Raw genomic sequence first — 11,665 nt, 5'->3', positions numbered from 1 at the left:
AAATGTGTTAAAATGAGTAATAAATACTTAAAAGTTGTCAAAATGGGTAAACCTACTAAAAGGTTGTTAAAATGAGTAAAAATACTTCAATGTACATACAATGAGTAAAAATACTTTAAGGTTGTTCAGTAATAATAAAAGTTGTTAAAATGAGTAAATACATTGAGCAAAACATATTTAAAAGTAAATACATTGAGTCAAAATATTTTATATTCATTCTGTTGCTGCTCCAGATGCAGTGTTGTACTATAACATTACTGTATTTGAGTAAAAGTACTTACAAGTAATCAAAGGGAGCTAAAACACAGTGAGTGGAAGGCACGCTTATTTTATTTTAAAAATTTTGTTTCTAGTTCATATAATTATTCTGCTTTAAACTAGTCTAAAATGTGTTTAATTGGATAATTAAATACTTTAACTAATTTAAGTTTATAGTTTTAAGTTACTAAACAGACAAAACAGAGGACATTTCTCTCTTTAAGGCCAAACCTTGTCGGTAAAACATGAAAACAAAGACGAAATTGAGAATATCAATTCTCAAAAGTCATTTGAAAAAGACTTAGGTAGGGTAAGTGATATTTTTTTGGTTAACACAAAAAGTATTTTGTTAAAAGGTTAAAACACTGTATTCTGATAGTAATCATTGCTATAGAGTGTTTATTCAGTAACAGATGTCTCCCCGTCTCTCCAGCTCTTTAATAAACAGAAAATACATTTTTCGGTAGGTGTCAAAATCTCAGCCAATCAGGAGAAAGTACCCATTTTTAAGCTTAATTTGTATAGTGTTCCAGTTCCAATTTTGTCTGCTCATTTCTTAGTGTCATCACTTCCAGTTTCACTTGTTTAATCTATATCCTGATTGAGTTCTCTATCCTGATTGGATAAAATTGGAAATGAAACTGAAACTGAAACAAAAATGCTTTTCTGTTTAATAAAGAGCTGGAGAGACAAGGAGACTCCTAATACTGAACAAACACTCTATAGCAATGAGTACTATCACAATATAGAGCTATTTAACACTTATTTTAACCAAAGCAAATCACTTACCCTACCTTTAATATATGTATTGAAATTGTGAATATGAATATATAAATGCGTATATATGAAAATTGTGAATATGAATATAAATGGGTTGTATATCGAGTGCCTATACTTTTCAGGAAATGTAAAGCAAGAACCCTGTGTGTTCCAATGATCTAATGAACTAGTTGTCATCTACATCAGTGGTTTTCAACCAGTGGTCCGGGGACCACCAGTGGTCCTTGAGGGAGTGCCAGGGGGTCCCCAGCAAAATTAGTTAATAGCGTCACAATCATTTTTAACCACTTAGCTTTGGCTATTCAAAAATAGCAGATATAATAGCAGATCTGCTATTTTTGAAAAACCTTGAAAAAGTGTGCATATCTTTGAATATTTATATTTTTTAAAGCGAAAGTTAACTCATATCTTTGCTTCTGGGGGTCCCTGGCACAAAACATTTTCAATTGGGGGTCCGCGGCCAAATGTATATCAATTTAGGGGTCCTTGGCATGAAAAAGGTTGAAAACCCCTGATCTACATAGCTGCATCATCTCTGAGAGAAGAAGCACCTGGTTGAACCTGCTGTCAGCCATCTGACGTCACAATTAGCAGTGAGCTTACGTCATCGGCCCACAGTTTAAAAGGAGATGCCTTTGGCATAACTTTGAGTTCCAGCAGATGAGTCTTGCTTGAATGGCCCTCCTAAAGGCCTCTCCGTGGATTTGTTGGGCTTCTTCCTCACGGAAGACACAGGCTGGGGCGCCGCTAACCCATCCTGTTCAGGCTTATTGTTTGTGAAACGCAGATAATCTTCCAAAGATGCCGAAAAGAAAAACTTTTAGTGAGCAATGGAGCAAGGAACTGGAGTTAATTAAAAAAAAGAGTCGCATTGACGAATTTCATACATTTTGCACTGTGTGTAGAACAGACTCAGCAGCAAAGGCAGAGGTGCAATTGAAAGGCATGCTTTGACAGATAAACATCGCACAAATGTGAAGAGTGCTGTGCATCAAGCCTCTCATCATTTTACCACCCCGTTGGATCACCAGAACAGAATAACAAGCACCAGTCAGAGCTCTGTAAAGCAGGGGTCTTCAACAGGGGGTCCGGGACCCCTAGGGGGTCCTCAGAGTTACTACAGGCGTCCGCCAAATCTTTGTGTGATATGATTTATTTTTTTTACCTTAACCACTTGGACCCTAGCATCCCTTTTCTGCGAGGCGTTGTGAGCTTGTAGATCTGCTATATTTGGCAAAGAGGTAGGTGTGTAGAGGCAAAAAAGAGAATACCAAGTAAACAAAAAAAAGTTTAATCTGAAACAGAATGTTATAGAATATGGAAGTGGTCCCTGCTTCATCTCTCTCTCAGCTAGGGGGTCCTTGGCCTGAAAACGTTGAAGACCCCTGCTGTGAAGTATATCACTCTGTCAAACACCATCGGTCCTACTAACAGGAGTGTTGACTGTGGCATTAAAGTAGATAGAGAAATCTACAATGATTCAACCATAGCTAAAGGAATCACATGTGGAAAAAGCACTCTGTGAAAATGTACTGGCACCATTCTCTGTGGAGACCCACACTGATTATATAAAGGCTTCCTTTCTCTCTCTAGCCACTGATGCTTCCAACAAATGCACACCAAAGTAATCAGAAGAACTTTTTTAAACTTACGTAAAGAATTATTTATACCATTATACAAATCCTTGGTGAGATCTCATCTTGAATTTGCAAGCTCAGTCTGGTGTCCTTACAAAATCAAATATATCGAGAAAATTGAGAAGGTTCAGAGAAGGGCTACTAAATTAATTCCAGGTCTGAAAGAAATGTCATATGAAGAAAGGTTAAGACATTTACAGTTACCAACGTTAGTATATACAGTGTATATACTAACGTTGGTAACTGTAAATGTCTTAAACTTTCTTCATATGACATTTCTTTCAGACCTGGAATTAATTTAGTTAATTCAATCCAATCCAATTTAGTGGATTCGTGTATATTATACACGAATCCACGGAGCGCTGCCCTGCGCGCAGCCATTGCTGCGGTGTCAACGCTCCGCGAACGAGACACCGCAGCAATGGCCGCCTACAGGCAGCGCGTCTGTGGATTCGTCTATAGGAGACACAGAGGAGATATGATTGAGGTCTATAAACTTGTTCACCAGATATATGACTTCACAGCCGAGCCTGTTGTCCACTTCTGGGACAATAGGTACGAGTTGAGAGGGAATTCCCTAAAATTGCTACCACTACACTGTAACTCTGAAAAGAGAAAGAATTTCTTTACACTTCGAGCTGTAAGAACATGGAACAAACTTCCAGAGGAAGTGGTCCAGGCTCCTTCGGTCAATACCTTCAAGAATAGACTTGACAAATTCTGGTCATCAAAAGACTTTCTGTACAATTATAGGGCTGGCTTGTAACTTCATAGACTGGTTAACAAACAGATTTTAACATTTTTTAATGTAAAAATGAAATTATGTGTGTACCGTATGTATATTGGGGGATTGTATGTGGGTTGTGGGGTGGGGTGGGTTGAAGGGTAGTATATTGTGAATTGTGAATGTCGCAATTTGAAAATAAATATTTATATTGTGTCGAGTCTGGCGTAGAGGATTGAATCCTGTGCCAGAAAATTTCAATAAAAGTGCTTTCCCTTATACAACCATCGTAATCATAACGCTCAAATTCCTTACTTAAATAAAAGTATCAATAATGCAATGTAGAAATACTCTGTTACAAGTAAAAGCCCAGGATTTTACTTGAGTAAAAGTACAAAAGTATTGGTATCAAAATGTACTTAAATTACCAAAAGTAGAAGGTACTCATTATGCAGAATGTCCCATTACACAAGTTTTCAAATGTATAAAAATCAATGTATGAAAATATTTTGCACATCTGTGTCGCATCACGAAGCATTGTGAGCTTGTAGATCTGCTATTTTCAAATAGCCAAAGTATAGGGCTGAGGTGGTTAATGTATGTTTTGTAATAATAATTGTAATTTAATAATTGTATTGAAGTAAAAGTATAGACAATTGGAAATACTTCAGTAAAGTAAAAGTACCTCAAAATTGTACTTAAGTACAGTACTTGAGTAAATGTACTTAGTTACTTAGTTACTGTACACCACTGCCCGAATATGGTTGTCTCATAGTGACATCATCGGGGATGAGATGAGACCCCCTGATCAGAGCGTATATAAAGACCTGTAGTCCCAGATTGACACCCATTAATTGTACAGGATTCTAGTCATTATTCAGATACATACTGCAGCTACAGGTGCCTGAAACTAACCCTTTGAATTGCACGGAGGAGGGGCAGACAACCTCACCAACGTGACTGCGGTCCAAGTGGCAGCTGCCGTATGTACGCCATGCGGGGGAGAAGACGCCTCCACTGTGCGCACATCGCTGCGTTCCTGTGTCTCCTCTCGCTCCCGTATCTCGTCTCCCCTCACTCCCCGGGAGCTGCCAGCCAAGGTGAAGAGGGAGGCTCAAGTGGCACGCCGTCACCGGAGCCGTTCGCGGCCTACATCATTAACGAGATAGACAAATGCCCGGAGGGGAAACCAGCACCGTTCCTAGTGCTGCTGATACCCACCCAGGCTCATGAAGTAGAGGCACGGGATGCCATACGACGGACGTGGGGCGACGAGAACATCGCTCCGGGCCTGGGAGTCGTCCGGCTGTTCCTGCTGGGGGTGAAGGAAGGCGAGCTGGGACGCCTGGCTCAGAGGACCTTGGCGTCCGAGAGCCTGATGCACCACGATATCCTTCAGCAGGACTTCTTGGATACCTACCACAATCTCACCCTGTTACGACCCACCGGGTCTAGGGGAGTAGGAACGCAACAAGGCAAGATGGTTCAAGCCAAACTTAAGCTTTTATTAACAGCAATCAGAAGTATGGCATACAATTAGTGCAAAAGTTATGAATAAACAGTGCTACCAGTGCTGTTGAGTGATCAGGGCGCGGACAGGAACCAAAACAAAGAAACAAATATAAGACAAAAGATCGCTTTCCTAAATACTGAGATAACCCCCAACTCTGACTTCCTAACTTAGTAATAAACAGATATAAAAGAAAACCTAACTATCTGGCTACCCTACTCTTACCTAATCAAACATAAATACAATGTGAATGGAACCTGCCCTCTACCTGGTGCTAAACAGTGGAATAGACATAAATACCTACTTATACTACCTGCCCTAGATCACATTTCACAAGGTGCACTTACTTAAGTAGCAATGAGTACAATAAAGGTTTAGACTGGATACAATGCTCTGTATATTAAGGTGATAGCTGAACTACTCCGTTGGGCACGCTGTCACTAGACTGTCGTGCATAGAGTGTTTGTTGGACTGACAGCGGCCTAGAATGGAGACATTGAATGGCTTTTGAAGAGTGGAGAGATGATGACGCGGAGCCGTGGAGTGGTATGCGCCAATAGGGGAGCGTTGGTGTAGAGTGCAGAGCTTGAGCCTGAAGCGCTCCCCACCAATCCTGGAGAAGGAGTCGCATCCCGAATCAGCATATCAAACGAAGGACGAGGACAAGACAGGCGCGCGCACACCTATAACAAACACATAACACAGATCCCTACACTAACACTCCTAGCACTCTTATCCGTAACACCCCCACCCTTAAGAAACAAACCACTCTGTTTGTTTACTACATTACATCAAATGTTTGTTTTATATGTTACATCAAAACACAAAAGAAATATATATATAATATTTACAATACTACCTTATTCCAACACTACCCACTTAACCGCCCCACACCCTGGATAGAGCATCAGCCAATACATTTTCTTTCCCCTTTAAGGTGGTAGCTGAACTACTCCGTTGGGCACGCTGTCACTAGACTGTCGTGCATAGAGTGTCTGTTGGACTGACAGCGGCCTAGAATGAAGACATTGAATGGCTTTTGAAGAGTGGAGGGATGATGACGCGGAGCCGTGGAGTGGTATGCGCCAATAGGGGAGCGTTGGTGTAGAGTGCAGAGCTTGAGCCTGAAGCGCTCCCCACCAATCCTGGAGAAGGAGTCGCATCCCGAATCAGCATATCAAACGAAGGACGAGGACAAGACAGGCGCGCGCACACCTATAACAAACACATAACACAGATCCCTACACTAACACTCCTAGCACTCTTATCCGTAACACACCCTAAAGACCCTGATGGGGATGCAGTGGGTGGCCAAGCATTGCCCACGGGCCAGCTATGTTATGAAAACCGACAGTGACATGTTCGTCAACACCAACTACCTCATCCACAAGGTGCTCAGACCTGAACTGAAGCCCAAGGAAAACTACTTCACGGGCTCTGTCTATGTTCCCCAAGGACCACACCGAGACAGAGCCAGTAAGTGGTACGTGTCCAGAGAGATGTACCCGAGCGATCGATACCCCCCTTACTGCTCCGGACCGGGTTACGTGTTCTCCGGAGGCTTGGCGGCGAAGATCTACGGAGCCTCTCTGAGCATTCGCCACCTGTATTTGGAAGATGTTTACGTGGGGATGTGCCTGGTCAGCCTAGGGATTGAGCCCACACCAAACAACTCTGTGTTCTTCAACAGGCGAGTGCCCTACTCCAGCTACAGGTACAGTCAACTGGTCAACTCCCATGGGTTTAGCCCCAGTGAGCTGCTGGATATCTGGCACCTGGTTGCTCGTGTTACATTAATGTAACCCCCCAGCAGGCAATCGCAAAGAAGAGAGAGCTATATAGCAGGCTGATAGAACATGTGCAGCATCTTGTTATACACCCCCCCCCCCCCCCCCCCTCAGCCTCCACAGGAAGAACAGTCTATTCCGGACCTTGCCATGGAGGGTATCAGAGTCGTCAGTCCTACGGAGCCCCTAAAGCAGTGGTTCTCAAACTGGGGTCCCGGAACCCCCAGGGGTCCTTGAGGAGTTACGGGACTGTAGGCGGAGAGCACACATTACGCATATTTCAAAGTCCCTTCACTGGTTGCCTGTCAGTTTGAGAATAGATTTTAAGATCCTTTTACTCGTTTTTAAATCATTGAATTGGAATGCACCTGCCTACTTGTCAGCAATGCTTCCTAAACAGTACAGCACGTGCCCGGCAGGGCCCTTAGATCCTCTAGTGCTGGTCTCCTAGAGGTTCCAGAGACTAATACGAAAAAGTATGGAGAGGCAGCTTTTAGCTACTATGATCCCACGCTTTGGAACAGCCTGCCTTTTGGAACGACAGACTTTTTTTTTTTTTTAAGACATCTTAACTCATTTAGTGCCAACGATGTTTAACTTGACTTGTGGAACATACCACAGTAATATTGTACTGCTTGAACCTGCATGAGTGAATGACAAATAAACCCTCTTGATTCTTAAAGGTACAGTACAAACAGCGGGATCCGTTGCCCCTGAATGACAACCCACTACAGTGGTGGAAAGACCATTGTGGACCTACCACTGCTGTCATCTCTTGCAAAGAAATACCTCTGTATACCAGCCACCAGTGTGGCATCAGAAAGAGTTTTCAGCACTGCAGGAGATATCGTTTCTGCCAAACGCAGTGTACTCAAACATAAGCATAATATCGATCAATTGATTTTCCTTTAGAAGAATCTTGAGAGAGCTAATGTTGCATTCAGATTGTATCAGGTAAATGCAAAGGCACTTTAAAATGTTGTAATTTGTATGCTAGTAGAGTTTTTCTGTATCTCTGTAGAGTTTGGTTAGGTGGAGCTGTAACCCTGAAAAGCTGTTTTTTTTTATCACCCCATACAAAGAAAGAATGTGGTATTTTGATCAGCAGAATATGATGTAATGCCAGATGTTAAGTTTGAATGTTAATTGTAATACATCAAGTATTTGTTTGACTAAGTTGCCTCAGGAAGACTAAGTTACCTCAAGGCAGCTCTATTCTTGACAAAAGTTACCTCAGGAAGACTAAGTTACCTCAAGGCAGCTCTTTTCTTCCGTCCGAGAGCCTGATGCACCACGATATCCTTCAGCAGGACTTCTTGGATACCTACCACAATCTCACCCTAAAGACCCTGATGGGGATGCAGTGGGTGGCCACGCATTGCCCACGGGCCAGCTATGTTATGAAAACCGACAGTGACATGTTCGTCAACACCAACTACCTCATCCACAAGGTGCTCAGACCTGAACTGAAGCCCAAGGAAAACTACTTCACGGGCTTTATCTTGAGTCACCAAGGACCACACCGAGACAGAGCCAGTAAGTGTCCAGAGAGATGTACCCGAGCGATCGATACCCCCCTTTCTGCTCCGGAACGGGTTACGTGTTCTCCGGAGGCTTGGCCGCGAAGATCTACGGAGCCTCTCTGAACGTGCGCCGCCTGTATTTGGAGGATGTTTACGTGGGTATTTGCCTGGCCAGCCTAGGGATTGAGCCCACACCAAACAACTCTGTGTTCTTCAACAGGCGAGTGCCCTACTACACCTACAGGTACAGTCAACTGGTCACCTCCCATGGGTTTCGCCCCAGGGAGCTGCTGAAGATCTGGCACCTGGTTGCTCGTGTCCCTGTACATTAATGTAACCCCCCAGCAGGCAATCGCAAAGAAGAGAGAGCAAGCAGGCTGATAGAACATGTGCAGCATCTTGTTACACCCCCCCCCCCCCCCCCCCCTTAGCCTCCATAGGAAGAACAGTCTATTCTGGACCTTGCCATGGAGGGTATCAGAGTCGCCAGTCCTACGGACTACGGTCCTAAGTGAAACATTTGAGTACTTTTTCCACCACTGTACAAAGGACATTGATGTGACATGGGTTGTAGATTGTTGCTATAATACAGCTTCAAATTCAGTTTAACCACTTTAACCCAATAATATACATTGGCTATTTTCAAAGAGATCTTGAAAAATATATTTTTTTTAACAACACAAATCTTGAATGGGAGTCAATGGTACAAAATGTTTTGAGATGGGGGTCAGTGGTCCTTGACATGGATAAGTTTGAGAATCATTGATTTAAAGCATCCAATGACCTGCGATTTATAATCACACTACAATGCATTATACTAGTGAGTATAAGCTGATTCAGACATTATATGTCCACCTTTGGAGTTACATCATGGCAAGGCAACTACACAACCCAAACCTCTACCAAAGTGGTTGCCCTTTAACACCGTTGTGCCCACTCCTCCTTGGTGCCCACTTACACACGTACCTATCCTGTGTGATCACTGGTATCAACATGGTGTCAGTAAGCGTTGATGCTACAGCAGGTGCTCCTCAGAAGATGTTTGGATGAACAGAACAGTGGACCCCCTTTGCAATGGTGGAAAGTAACTAAGTACATTTACTTAAGTACTGTACGGCACCGGAACAGGAAATACACGGCACCGCCGTTCGTCTGCTTTGAAGAAGTACTCAAATGTGTTACTTGAGTTAAAGTATCAATACCACCATATAGAAATACTCTGCTACAAGTAAATGTCCGGTATTCCAAATTTACTTGAGTAAAGGTACAAAAGTATTGGCATCAAAATGTACTTATAGTACTAATAGTAAAAGTACTCATTAGTAAGGTCCCCATTTCACAAGTTTTCAGAATGTATAAAAAATCCTTTGAAAATAGCAGATCTACAAGCTCACAACGCGTCTCAAGCGTTGTGAGCTTGTAGATCGGATATTTTCAAATTGCCAAAGTACATGTCTGAAGTGGTTTTGTAATAATTATCAAAATCTACAAAGTAACTATAACTAAAGTTTCCAAATAATTGTACAATATTTTCTTCAGAGACGTAGAAGAGTAGAAGTAAAAGTATTTAAAATTGGAAATACTCCACTAAAGTAAAAAAAAAGACCTCAAAATTACTTGAGAACAGTACTTGAGTAAATGTGCTTAGTTACTTTACACCACTGCTGCAACACAATAAGCACACATTCATATTATCATGCACAGATGCTTGAATAAACATACCTACACCTACAGTACACATTCATACCATTGAATAAACATAACTACACATTCAAACCACTGAATAAACATAACTACACATTCATACCACTGAATAAACATAACTACACATTCATTCCATTGAAAAAAACGTAACTACACATTCATACCATTGAATAAACATAACTACACCTTCATACCATTGAATAACGTAACTACACATTCATTCCATTGAATAAACATACCTACACATTCATACCACTGAATAAACATAACTACACATTCATACCACTGAATAAACATAACTACACATTCATACCATTGAATAAACATAACTATACATTCATACCATTGAATAAACATACCTACACATTCATTCCATTGAATAAACATAACTACACATTCATACCATTGAATAAACATAACTACACATTCATGCCATTGAATAAACATAACTATACATTCATACCATTGAATAACATAACTACACATTCATTCCATTGAATAAACATACCTACACATTCATACCACTGAATAAACATAACTATACATTCATACCACTGAATAAACATAACTACACATTCATACCAATGAATAAACATAACTATACATTCATACCATTGAATAACATAACTACACATTCATTCCATTGAATAAACATACCTACACATTCATACCACTGAATAAACATAACTATACATTCATACCACTGAATAAACATAACTACATATTCATACCATTGAATAAACATAACTATACATTCATACCATTGAATAAACATACCTACACATTCATTCCATTGAATAAACATAACTACACATTCATACCATTGAATAAACATAACTACACATTCATTCCATTGAATAAACATAACTACACATTCATACCACTGAATAAACATAACTATACATTCATACCACTGAATAAACATAACTACACATTCATACCAATGAATAAACATAACTATACATTCATACCATTGAATAAACATACCTACACATTCATTCCATTGAATAAACATAACTACACATTCATTCCATTGTACGATGAAACATATTACTGCTCAGTGCTGAGATTCGGTCTAAAGCCCGCCCTACTGTATCCTGTAATTTACACATACACTTAAATGCACGCACACAGACCGTTTCCGTATCCGGTCTACCACCGGATCTAGTATCATTTAGGCTAAGTAAATGCCTACCTCGCTGCTAAAACACAACCAAGATGGGAAGAGTCCACACTTCAACAATAAGACCTCTTCAAAGACAGGCAACACAATATAAATGATTAAACTTTCACAAGCAGCATAAGCACCTTCCCGCTTCGCGTCCTTTTTAATGTACGTGTGTGTGTGTGTGTGTGTGTGTGTGTGTGTGTGAGTGTGGCCACCACCAGTGAGTGTTGCCAGAATATTGCGAGAGAAATAAGCAACCAGGTCTAGGAAAACAAGCCCAAAAGAAGCGACTGAGACTACTACGGCTATTTTCAAAAACAAGAAAAAGAAACATCTAGTAATGTATTTATTTTTTTACATTCATTTTAAGAACACAGATCTTGTATGGGGGGTCCCTAGGCTAGCACAACACATTTCCAGGTGGGGGGGTCTGCAACTGCGGACAAATACAAATATTAATCTGTGGGTGCTTGCCATGAAAATGTTTGAGAACCACTGGTTTAAATAAGGAAACAAGCCCAAATAAGCAACTACACTTTAGAAACAAGCCCAATTAAGCAACTACACTTTAGAA

At 41.0% G+C, this 11,665-nt stretch overlaps 2 protein-coding genes and 1 pseudogene across 3 annotated transcripts in view; 2 read left to right on the top strand and 1 right to left on the bottom strand.

Annotated features, from left to right (window-relative positions):
* LOC308097838 (uncharacterized protein) overlaps positions 1-11,665 on the top strand; it is a 199,274-nt gene that overhangs the window by 105,175 nt on the left and 82,434 nt on the right. The gene's annotated exons all lie outside the window — the stretch shown is intronic.
* Positions 1-11,665, bottom strand: part of hagh (hydroxyacylglutathione hydrolase) — a 140,168-nt gene that overhangs the window by 72,506 nt on the left and 55,997 nt on the right. The gene's annotated exons all lie outside the window — the stretch shown is intronic.
* On the top strand, positions 4,394-8,551 carry LOC308099361 (beta-1,3-galactosyltransferase 2-like; annotated as a pseudogene). Its single transcript has 2 exons — positions 4,394-4,764; positions 7,958-8,551. The product of its transcript is annotated as a beta-1,3-galactosyltransferase 2-like (transcript).

The sequence above is a fragment of the Gymnoscopelus braueri genome, assembly GCF_963280865.1.
Source record: "Gymnoscopelus braueri genome assembly, chromosome: 13".
NCBI classification, from domain to species: Eukaryota; Metazoa; Chordata; class Actinopteri; order Myctophiformes; family Myctophidae; genus Gymnoscopelus; species Gymnoscopelus braueri.
This window is presented reverse-complemented; position numbering and strand designations above follow the sequence as displayed.